The following is a 12953-nucleotide window of genomic DNA, read 5'->3' as shown; positions in this document are numbered from 1 at the left end:
TTAAGCCCCTTGAGATCAAGGCTTGTGTTATATCTGTCATTGTATATCCATCACCTAGCATATTACCTTCCGGTATATGTTGAGCTGAATTGTTTTAACGTCAAAGGGCTATCAAGTTTAATGTGTGATGTGATATGGTGTGGTCAGTAATGTAGATGGTTTTTCTCAAGGATTTTGGCTGAGAAGGAGAGGAGAGATACAGAATGACAATTAGCAGGGAAGGTAAGAACAAGTAAGGGAATTTTTTGGATAGGAATAGTAATGAATGATCCTGGGAAGGAGCTAGTAGTTGGGGAGAGATTGACGATCAGAAAGAGTGAGCAGGATAGAGAGGGTAACCTGATGAAGCAAAAAAGAAGGGATGGGATCCAGGATGCATGCAGGGGGTATGACTTGGCAAGGAAAAAGGTCACCTCTCCATAAATGACAGATAGTAGAGAAATACATTTGAGTGAAGTTGAAGTGACTAGGTTGGAAGAAGAGGGAGTGCTCATCAAACAGCCTTGTTTTGTCAATGAAGTATAAGGTTAATTTTTTTTCCAAAACATTTTATTGCATATTTGGTAACATATTTGCCAACAAAAAAGGATCCATTTGTAACTGCAGGAATAAGAAGCTCGTCTGTTATTGAAAAAAAAATCTTGGGTTCTTTAAAAGTTATAAAGTCTTGGGCTTGCCTGAAACAACTAAGCAAGAAATATGTTCTTAGAAATGGAGGGCTTCAAGTGTTACAACTCTGTGACCTTGGAAAGATTCTAGAGGTATCTAAGAGAACTGGACCTGCTGATGTTTTTATCTATTATTCTCTTGATTGGTCATAGAATGGTAGTAAGGAGTTCTGATTTTATCTTCAAGCAAGGGATGAGACGGTGGTAGACTAGATAATCTTTAAGGCCTCTTTCAATTCTAAATCCCACGAAAGATACCAAAGAAACAAATCAGCAAACAAAACACAATTTTCATTCAACATATTGTTTAGCATGTACCATGGCTCACACTCAAATGTTAAATATATTAACAGACATATATAAGCCAACTTAGACCACCCAAAACATTTAGAAATGATTTTACTCTTCAAAGATTCATAAGATTCAGCATATTTCAAGTTTCCAATAGAACTTTCATAAAAGTCACTGAAAATATGGAAGACTGGTATATTAAAGCAGACAGATGAGAATTTTACCTTAACTTGAGGCTAATAAGCTAGGTGTATGGAAACTATTGAAAGATAATACCATGAGATATTCAATTTAATTTGAATAAGATATAACTTATTTATAAAAGCTGATAAAATTTATACATGATTTTGAACATAATATTTTTTTGGGGGGAGAGATGCCACTCTCTATAAGGTCCTTTCCAACCCTATAAATCTATTATTTAAATCAAATAGCCCATATGAATATGGAGAGGCTAATACTTTTAACTGTACAAATATCAGATTTGGGAGTCAAGATGGGAGGTTTTAACAACGCAGAATTAAAGTTAGTAACATCTCCTCCAAAAGAGATTTAAAAATTTTGTGAATGTGCATCATCATAATAATATTTGTATATACTTAAGACTCTAATTAAAAACACTAGTTTAAAATTATGTGAAAATCCAGACATTATTTGCCTACAGACTACTCTGAACACTACAGTTGTTTTTCTAGAAACAAATCCAGTTTTTCTAGGTATAATAAGTTAATATGATGCTTTAGTAAACTTAAGCTTTCTGAAGTCAAACATGCATAACAAATGGGTGTTTGCTCTTTCTCTTTGTTTCCTTGGGTACTAATTCCTAATGTATTTTTGAAGTTATAAAAGCACAACCCTTGGTGTCCTCTGCTAGTCAGCTGCAATATTCCCAGGCACTTGGAGGTTCACAGATGACAAAAGTTCCTTATTTCACTCTGTGCTTTAAATGAAATTATTGGGGACTACATGTAGCTCTTTTATTATCAGTGCTATCTGGCTTAATTTTGTACCTTCTGAAAAGATTTCTCTGTACATTATATTAGTAATTATTTCCTTCTTAACTCTGAAAATGTTGGCTATAAATCATGCTATTCTTTGTGGAAAGTTAGGCATGGCTAAAGAGGTGGTCTTCTAGCTTTCCTCTACTTCCTTACATTGAGGGTCGGCTGTGATTGGACGGGTAGTAAGGCAAAAGGAGGTCATTATTCCTATATAATGGTGTTAAAAGATCCCCTCCGACCCTATAATGGCACTATTCTCCTATTCCACTTCTGTTTTTCCCACTGCCTGGTTTTACTTGACTATTCACTTCAAAATCAACAGCTTGGTGATTTCTTTTCTTCATTTGATATTAACATTCAAGTAATGAGTTAAACACTATTAACCTCATCTATTAACAATCTTGCCTATATGAGAGGCACTGCCGAGAACCAAAAGAAAAGGAATTTTGTAGTCATCCAAAAAGCTTATAAGATCATAGATCTGAAACTGTAAGGGACCTTGGAGGTCACCTGATCCAACTCCTTTATTTTATAATTGAACAAACTGAAGCATCAAGTGACTTACCCAGGGTGGTACAGGTGTCAAGGTCTATCATTCAAACTTGTGCATTTTATGTACTGGTAGACTACAAATTCTTTTTCTATTCACCTGATTTTAATAAGCTGGCAAGATCATTATTAGATCATTCGAATAAGTAGGTTAGATTTTTCCATGTGATTTCACAAATGATGTGACCCAAAGATTCATCATCTGATGGCCAACCTTTTGGTGATGAACACTGCCAGGCTCTTGGAGGATGATATATTGTTGGGCCCATAACTGGCTATGTGACCCTGAGCCTCACTTTCCTCATTTATAAAACGGGAATAATAATAGCATCTCTCTCACAGGATCAAATGAGATAATGTAGGTAAAGTACTTTGCGAACCTTAAAGTGCTGGATAACTGTGATCTGGCATTATTATTAATTCGGTAGGATCTCCTAGAGCTTGTGCTTTGTTGCCATAGACATCCAGTTACTGCCACTCCTGAGTGAGGCATCAGAAGAGGGCTGATTATCAATTCCAAAATGTCAATAAAGAAAATTAAAATATTGGACCTATTTCTGAACATTGCCTTCACAATAAAATTTTTTTATCAAGAAAATGACATTTACCAAAAAAGCTCTCAATCCCCTTGAATGTCTTTGAAACCCAACCCCCTCATGGATCTATTCTCCTTTGCCGAAGAGCTGGAATCTCCCTACCGGTTCCTGAGAAGTTGACTTTCAATTTCTTATAAGTCTTTTGGTTACAAACAAAAGGTGTGTGGGCCTCTCTTTGAGCTCACGGCTAGCGGCCAAATTATCTTCTTTCTTTTTGGAAATTCCCTGGAGTCATGGAGGAAGGACCCTAAGCTTTGTAAACCACCTAAGAGACTGACCACATAAAATGACTCTTAACATGCTGGTGAGAGGAACACTGCCAGGATAGGAACCAGAAAAGGCAGCTTCACTTGGTTGGAGGTAAGGTAAATATGGTGATCAGTCAATGAAATCAGAGGAAAAGAAGGTTTCGACTTGCTCTCCTCAGTTTTTCTTCCTTCTCAGTTTTCTTTTACTCAGTCTTCTTCCTTTCCTTCTACCCTGATAATTTCTTTCCTGAAAGTAATAAATTGCAAATGCTTCTAATAGTCCTAAGGTAGTTTCTTGACCTCCTCCAAAGGAAAGGTAGTTTAACAAATATTGCTGTCTGAAGTAACACAACTGAAATACTCTTATCTGAAATAAAAATCCCTTTCATGTGAAAGTTTTGGTTGTTTTAAAAGCCCAAGCTAAATAAATTTGCTACCAAGGGAAAAAAACCACATTATATCTTTAAAGAAGCTGAAAAGTACTTTTAAAAATAAAATACAAACTATTTTTCATTGAACAAATAATTAATCCTTTGTTTATGGACTAGCAGTGAGTCAGTCAACTAGCATTTATGAAGTTCCTACTACGTGGCAGGCACTGTGGTGAAGACTGGGGATACAAACAAAGGGAAAGAAACAAAACACAACCCAAATCCTATTCTCAAGGACCCTGACTATTCTGGACTTGAGTTCATTACAACTTGTACCATTCTAAGAACAGTATTTGTGTGGGGATAAGGAAGAGAAAAAAGAGGAACAGAATTCATTATTTTTTCTCCTCCTGACTTCCTTATTTCTGCAAAAGGTGCAATCCAGCAGTCATAAGTTTCAATTGAAATTACGACCCAGGATATCTGTGTTTTCTTTACCATTAACATGTCACAATATAGTATATGTCCACAAACTATTAAGATATGGAAAAAGTCCCATTATTCAAGATAGTGTCTTGAGTTAATGGTCTTGTAAGCAATGCTGAGTTAGCCTCATCTGGCTTTGTTGACATAGGAGGAGGTATTCTCTGAGTTTACTTCAGAGAACAAAGAAACTGTTAGGTCCAGGCTCTTCTTAATTCAAGCTCTGGCCCTTATTAAAGTTTAAAATTTATATTAAATGATTATCATTGCGTATCTGCTATTTTCCTTCCAGTAACATGTAACTAAGCTCTTGGAATAGAGGCTGTCTTATACCAGTGACTAGAATGGAGTACAAATCTAACAAAATCTTGTTGAACTGAGGAAAAGTAAGAGAACCATTGAACAAAAGAGAAACAGGGAAGTTGCTGAGTTTTATATAAATTATGTCTCAGCAAGATTAATGACAATTACACAAAGAGACAATGATAATTACACAAAAGAGGTGCAGGGCAGTATCAGTATGTATAACCTGGAGCGCTAGTGCTTCAGGAAGATTTCTTGATGCCAAAAATGGAAGCTACCCTCATCATCCCAGCCCCATTGTGGAGTCAAAGGCAGTGCCAAGAGACTTTATGGGAGGGAGAATGACAACTCTTCTTCCCCTTCAAAAAACCCCCATAAAAAACCTGTTTTAAGCAAGCAACATTCCCCCCCGACTTTTAGACTTTAGCATGAGGGATTAGTTCCTACCATTAATCTAATAAAGAACTTGTCTTTCACAAAGACAAATGGAACCACAATTCCCTGTTTCTCTTTATTACAGGCTACCACCAAGAAAAGAATATGGCAAGAAACCAAACCTTCCCATTAAATAGTAACAACGATGGCTATATTTTTAGACCTATGTCTCCCTTAACAATGATTTTTCTATAAAGCTTAAAGGTTTAATGCCACATTCCTGTGAGGTAACTAGTGCAAGTATTATTGTCTGCATTTTACAGATTAACTCAGAGAAGCTGAAGAGGTCATAAAACTAGGTAAGCATGCAAGCCAGAAGACAGTGTGCCTTCTATTATTTCACATCAATCTAGCAAAAAGTCATTTTTCCACTAAAAGGAAAAAAGTTCTATTTCCACATTTTTTTCTCCATGCAATAACACATGTCTTAAAAAAGGTAGATAAGAGATTTATTCACAATAATTGGAAATCAGTGTAAGAAGACATTCATATAATATCATGGAAATGTAATACTGCCCAAATGCTCTTGATATTAGAGGCAAAATCAAAGAAAATAAGGTAGAGAATTTGAGTTTCTAACTCAAAATATTTAGACATTTCTAGGATTTTGAGGTCAACCGAATCCAATCCAGAGGCATAAATCTCTACAACATTCCTGGCAAGTGGACAGCAAGTTTTCCATTAAAGATCTACAATGACAGAGTGTCACTGCTTCCTGAGGCACCCTATTCCATTATCTCATGGCTGTAACTGTTAGGAGCAGCTCCTTCTTCTACTGGGCTGAAATATGCCTCCCTAAAACTTCTACCCTTTCCAATACTGCAAAAACAAAACAACTTTGATCAGTGCATGGCCTGACCATGATTCCAGAAGATTGAAGATGAAACATCTGGTCCTTTCCTGACAGAGAGATCATGAACTCTGGATGCAAAAGTATGGATATGTCCAATGCAGGAATTTATTTTGCTTGACTATATATTTGTTACAAAGTTGTGGTTGTTTTTTTTTTTTTGGAGGGGTGGTGGGAGATTAAATTGATATTTGTTAATTGAAATAAATAAAATTCAATTAAAAAACTATTCCTTTTTTTCTAAGTTCTGCCCTCTTGGACCACACAAAAATAAAGTAGGACACCCTCAACCACCCCAAAGTCTGAGAAACAAAGACACTATATATTTACGCACAGTAACATTATTACACTAATTTCTAGATTTTCCTGATTGAACAACTTTAGTAGCAACAGAACACAGTACATTCTCTTAAGGATGCAAGAGGTTGACATGCTCTGACTCCTGACTACTCCTCTCAGCATCATTCTCCCTTCTTTAAGTTCTCTAACACTTTGGTAAATGGTAATTACATGCAACAAAAAGAACTAAAACTACCAGCAAAAATGTGAATACAGACCCAGGCAGAAGAGGAGGACTCTGCAGACACAGGCTACAGCAGGAGATGTTCTATCAATCCCTTCCCAGTTCCTAATTTAAACTCTCTCCTGAGCCCCACCTTCCTCCTACTTGGGTCAGAAGAGGGTTATTGGAAACCACCCTATTTCTGAGAAACACTTAACAAAACTGAAAGCTATAGGCAGCCCTTCCTGATAACAAAGATAATCTTATGAGCGAGCCTGGATGATGAAATAGGGATGATTACATTTATTGAAGGATTGGCTCATGCAGTCCAAGACCTAGTACATCTCAACTAAGTTATCCATACTTAATCTTTCTGGGCCTCAGTTTTCACATCTGTAAAATGAGGATAATAATGTATTACCCATTTCATGGGATAGAAATGGGTAAAGTGTTTTATAAAACCTTGAAGCGCTACTGAAATGAAGCTGTTATTACCCAGTTTATCCTATGTCTTACACCTTTCTCCCTATTTGTTTTCACCACTGAAACTTCTGTATCAGTGTCTTACGTATGTAAGAAAAAAGGAGAATCATGGTGAAAAGAGAGGTAGAAAGGGAGCGAAGCATTAGGAATTATATAGAACATCGAGGTAAGAAGGAACCTCAGAGGTTATCTATTCTAACCTATAACTGAGTATTTCTTCTTTCTTCCTTTTCATCTTCTACCCTTCAAATGACTTTTGCTGCTCTATTCTTCTCCTGTTTCACGTGAAGAGATGGACTTATCCTTGCCAGATATCTACCTGTACAAGTGATCTCCTTCCATCCTGTCTCCTCCAGCAGATTGTCTCCTCTGTTATATCCCCACTCAAATCACTAGTCTACAATCTCTCCCTCTCTACTGGCTCCTTCTCTGCTTCCTAGAAACATTCCTGTAACTCCCCCATCCTCAAAAGACCCTCACTTAATCCTTTCACCCCTGCTTTCGCCTTATATCTCTTCTGTACTTTGTGGCTAAACTCCTGGAGAAGGAAGGCCAAATATAAGTTGTTTTCACTTCATCTCCTCTCATTCTCTTATCTCCTTTCAGTCTGGCTCTGATCTTATCACACCAAAACTTCTCTCTCTAAAATTACCGATGATCTCTTAGAGGCCATATCTAAAGGCCTTTACTCAATCCTCATTGTCCTTGACTTCCCTGCAGCCTTGGACATTGTTGATCACTCCTCCTTGATACTCTCTTCTCTCTAGGTTTTCAGGGCACCGTTTTCTCCTGGTTCTCCTTCTTGTCAGACAACTCCTTCTCAGTTTCCTTTGCTGGATCTCCCTCCAGATCACACCCTCTACCACAGGTTCCCTCAGGGTTCTGTCCTAGGCACTCTTCTCCTTCATTTGGTGACCTCATGAGCTCCCATGGATATAATTATTATCTCTAAGCTGATAAATCTCAGATCTACCTCTCCTGCCCTAATCTCTCTTGCTGACCTTCAATCTCCAACTGCCTTTCAGAAATCTTGAAGTAAATGCCAAGTAGTCATCTTAAACCCAACATTTCCAAAACCGAACTTTTCCCCAAACCCTCCTCCCCTACTAAATTCTCTACTAGTGGAGAGGGCAACAACATCCTCCCAGTTGGCCAGGCTCACAAGCCAAGTGTCATCTTCCATTCCTCATCTCACATCCCCCCACCCCTACTCCTTATTTCCAAGCTGTTGTCAAGGTCTGTTGTTCACCTTTGTAGTATCTCTTGCATATGCTCCCTCTCTCCTCTGATGTTGCCACCACTGTAGTGCAGCCCCTCACCACCTCATATCTGGAGTATTCGTATAGCCTGCTGCTGGGTCCGTCTGCCTCAAAGCTTTCCCCACTCTATTCAGCTGCAAGGCCAAAGTCATCTTCCTAAAAGCACAGGCCTGACCATGACACCTCCCTACTCAATAAGCTCTAGTGGCTCCCTATAATTTCCAGGATAAAATACAAAATCCAAAAGTTTAGTGTTCAAAGCCCTTTAAAGTCTAGCCACATCCCCACCCCCAACTTCTTTCAAGTCTTATTGGTTTCACTTTCCTACATATTGTTAGATCGAGTGACACTGATCTCCAGGCTATTTCACAAACTGGATACCCCAGCTCTCTACTCCAGGCATTTTCTTTGGCTATGCCCCATGTCTGGATTGCTCTCCCTCCTCATTTCCCCCTCCTGGTTTGCTTCAAGTGCCAGCTAAAATCTCACCTTCTACGGGGAAGTCTTTCTTAATCCCTCTTAATGATATAGCCTTATCTCTATTAATTATTTCCAATTTATCATGTGTATAGCTTATCTGTACATAGTTGTTGACATATTGTTTCCCCCATTAGACCATGAGCTCCTTGAGGGCAGGGACAGTCTTTGCCTCTTTTTGTATCACCAGTGCTTAGGGGCAGCTAGGTGGTGCAGTGGATAGAGCACCAGTGCAGGAGTCAGGAAGACCTGAGTTCAAATCCCACCTCAGACACTTGACACTCACTAGCTGTGTGACCTTGGGCAAGCCATTTAACCCCAATTGCCTCATCCTGGGTCATCTCCATGAATATCTGGTCACTGGATGCAGATGACTCTGCAGGAGAAGTGAGGCTGGTGACCTGCACAGCCCTCCCTCAAAACAAAGTCAAGTGCAGGTCATGTCATCATTTCTCTGATGATATGGTCTTCTTCGGCAAGGAAGGACTTACACACACACACACACACACACACACACACACACACACACACACACACACACACACACACACACCACCAGTGCTTAGCATTTAATAAATGCTTCCTTGAAGGAGTCCAGTAACTGCCTCACAACTTTCTTCCCTTAATTCAGGAGACACCTGAGCTAAGGCCCAGCAAACAAGTTGCTTGGGTATAATAACAACAATCCTTTGTACTTATCTTCTGGAGGAACTCTGTTGTGACTAAATCACACAACTGATGGTCCCTGAGCTCGGACAAGCCCCAAATGGCCCAGACATGAAAACCTGCTATGAACAAACTTTTTGTCACTAGACAACCTTGCTTCACTGTTGCTGTTGTGCCTCATCACTATTGCTACACTACACTGTTTGACTCTTTGTCTAGCCTCAAGAAGATAAATCAAGGTTTGGCCATACTATGACAGGTCCCTCCACTGTGGGGCGGGAGGGCCCAGCACCTGTCTAGTTTGCCCCCTTGCTCGCACTTTGAAATTAAATTTCTGTTTGATTCCTGACGCTCCTGTCTCTAGAGGGTTTTGTTTGGTTCTGGCCATCCACAGGTTGGAGGCCGGTTTGGTCCAGTTGACACATCATACCCAAGGCTTTTATATTAATGTCACCTCAGTTTTTACAGCCTCCCAGTTTACCAGCCTCCTCGATAACCACGAATGATACCTTCAGTTTATCTTAGGCGTCCCTAGGGATGGGACTTGTGCTTCCCCATGATCTAGAACTCTGAAATTCCTCTTATCAACTGGACCAGAACTGGCCTCTAACCTGGGAACAGCCAGAACTGAACAGAGTAAGCTAGAGACAGGAGAGTCAGTACACAAACAGAAGTTGAATTAATTTCAAAGTGAGGAAAACAGCTTCCAAGCAAGGACACATGTGGTGGAGTCCTGCCCCTCGTGGGAGAGACCCACTTTAGTGTGGGGAGATCTCAATAGGCAGGGAGCTGCAGCCCTGAAAATGAGAGATAACAGCAACAACGTGACAAGTTTGATTTATAGGAGGGCCTCATGACTAGAATATGGAGACATCAGGTGCTCGTCCGAGCTCAGAGAACACCTGGTGCTAGGAAACAATTCGGAGATTTTGCTATGGCTGAAATCCAGCTCAGAGGACTGTTGTTAGGCCAAGTTAGGCCAAGCTTGCCGGGCCTTAGCTTTTGGAAACAGAGTATCCCCATACTCTCTTCAGTTAGAAACGATATATCCATTTCTCTCTCACTTGGAAGCCCATTCTCCAAGATCTTAGTCACTCCACAACTCCCTAAGTCTTTACTGCCCCTACTTTGCTTTCACTTTCAATGATTATCTTGATCTTCTGATTAAATAGTTCAAACAAACACACTGCTTTCTACTTTTGAATGCTTGCTTCCCTGCCCTCCTGCCAGTCACATCTTGCCCAGTCCTAACCCATAACTTTCAAAAACTGCCTTGCTTGTTTGTGCCTTCTCTTCAACTTCTGTTCTTGTTTGTGCATTAAAAAGTTTGAATGGCCTTCTCTCTCTCTCTCTCTCTCAGCATCACTGTTGCTACCTCCCCACTTATTCTCATTAACAGAAGAACAACAAAAACACCCTTGTCACAAATAAGCACAGTCAAGCAAAATGGATCAAAGTAATGGCTATGTCCAATACATGTCTCTTTTCTTTAGCTTGTTTTCATTATGTCAGCAGGCAAGTGACATGCTTTACCACAGGTTCTTTGAAGATATAATTTGGTCATTGATTTGATCAAAATTCTTAAACCTTTCAAAGTGGCTTTTCTTTACCACATAACGATGTCCTTGTATAAACTGTTGTAGTTCTGCTCATTTCATTCTTAATCATTCATCCTCCCTAGGATTCTCTGAAATAATCTTTCATAATATCTTACAGTAGAATGTCTCATTCTCTTCATTTGCCACATTTTGTGCAGCCATTCCCTAACTGTCCAAAAGACACTTGAAGGCAGTCACTCACATTCTAGCCTTCCCTCTCTGTCCCTTTTAGTCCTTTCTTCAGAATCAGGGATTTTATTTTGCTTGTGACTATTCTCTCTCTGGTATTTACCTGCTCTTAACTCCCTCCCTCTTTTCCTACTGAATCTGTTGTAGTTCTCTACCAAACTGTGTGTGTAATATCATTTCAGAGATTCACCTGATGTCCACTTCTTATCATATACCCCAATTATAAGAAATAGCAAGTCCTCTCACTCCAGTTCCTCTTTTCTATATCAGTATGTTCTTTCTCCTACCCAATCTTCTCTATCCCCTGTCAAAACTGTCAAAATAGATAGAACCAATTCACATCTTAAGACTTCTGTTTTTCTTCAATAATCCTTGAAGACACTGAAGTTCTGAAAGGATATTCAGAGAACTAGGTGGCCCCTGGATAAAGGCCAGTGAATAGAGCATAGAATCAGGAAGACCTGAGTTCAAATTTAGCCTTGGATACTTATTAGCTGTGTGACATCAGGCAAACCACTTAACCTCTGTTTGCTTCAGTTTCCTCATCAATAAAATGGAGATAATATCTTCCTCGGAGTTGTTATGAGGATTAAATGTGGTAACATCTGTAAAATACTTTGTAAACCTTAAGGTGGTAGATAAGTGTTAATTACTATTATTGTTATAATACACTAATTTCCTTCCCACCATTAGAATACTGGAACATCGCCTTATAGCTCTTTCCATCTGTTCAAATAGAAATGCATTTGTACCTTTTTTTGGTTTCTCTGGACTCTTGTCTTTATATTTTTATATTTTAAGTTTAGTTATTAACATAACATTCAGGCAGGAACATCTAGTAGATAGGTGTCAATGTGGGACTGGACTTCAGGAGACTTGGGCTGAACATATAGATTTGACGGTCATCTGTACGAAGATGATAATTGACCTCTTCACTCATTCTGTTACAGACAAGCTAGTCTACTATACAGACCTCCAATTTGATACAGGATCATAGATTTGGAGTTAGAAGGGACCTCAAAAGAGGAGTGTTAGCAGGGGAAAGGTCTCTAGAAGAGAGGTTAGCAAACTAAAGCCCTATGGTTAAATCTGCTGCACTGTTTTTGTTTAGCCCGAGAACCATATAGACCAGTTCCCTTAATTTACAGATGAGGAAACTGAAAGCCAGAGAAGTATGATGACTTGCTGAACAATTACTCAGAGAGTAAATGTTAAAGATAGGATTTGAACCCAGCTCTTTGACTCCAGAGCTAAATGCTCTTTTCACTGTGCCAGCTGGCCTCCAGAAAATGCCATCTTCCAGTTCTGTGCCTCTGCTAAGGCTGCCTTGTTTGCCTGGAACACATTCCCTCCTGCCTCTATCTCTGAGAATCCCTGGTTTTCCCCATGGCTCAGCTTAGGAGGCACATTGTATATGAAGCTATTCCTGATTTACCACATACTAGTAGTACCTGTTCTTTCTAGAAGTTACTTGGTATCATACTTATCTCAGTCCATGCTGTGTTCCTCCAGTTTTAGAATTCAAGTGCCTTAAGGACAGAGACAACAGGGCACCTTGTGCAGCAGGATTTCATCAACCCCTGAATTATTGAACAGAACTGAACAGGGACTGCCTCTCCAATATTCCTTAAAATAGTCCTCACTGGAAAATCTACCAGTAAAAAGGAACTTACTGCTGAAGTGGTTAATTCCCTTCTTGGATAGTTCTATGGGTTAGAAAGTTTTCCCTCATGAAGAAGAAAAGAATCAGCATTTATACAGCACCCGCTCTATGCCTGGCACTGTAACAGGCTCTGCAAATATCTCATTGGATTTTCACAACTACCCTGCAAAGTAAGCGCTGTTATTATCTCCATTTTGACAGTTGACGAAAGGGATTTGCTTGGAGTCACACAACCAGTAAGTATCTAAGGCTGGATTTGAACTCAACCCTTCCTGACTCCAGATCTAGTCTTTTATCCATTGTAACACTTAGCTAGTCTCT

At 39.4% G+C, this 12953-nt stretch overlaps 1 protein-coding gene across 2 annotated transcripts in view; it reads right to left on the bottom strand.

Moving 5' to 3' along the window:
* The window catches only part of WARS1 (tryptophanyl-tRNA synthetase 1), a 42247-nt gene that overhangs the window by 27542 nt on the left and 1752 nt on the right, over window positions 1-12953 (bottom strand). The gene's annotated exons all lie outside the window — the stretch shown is intronic.

This window comes from Notamacropus eugenii, chromosome 1 (assembly GCF_028372415.1).
Source record: "Notamacropus eugenii isolate mMacEug1 chromosome 1, mMacEug1.pri_v2, whole genome shotgun sequence".
NCBI lineage: Eukaryota > Metazoa > Chordata > Mammalia > Diprotodontia > Macropodidae > Notamacropus > Notamacropus eugenii.
This window is presented reverse-complemented; position numbering and strand designations above follow the sequence as displayed.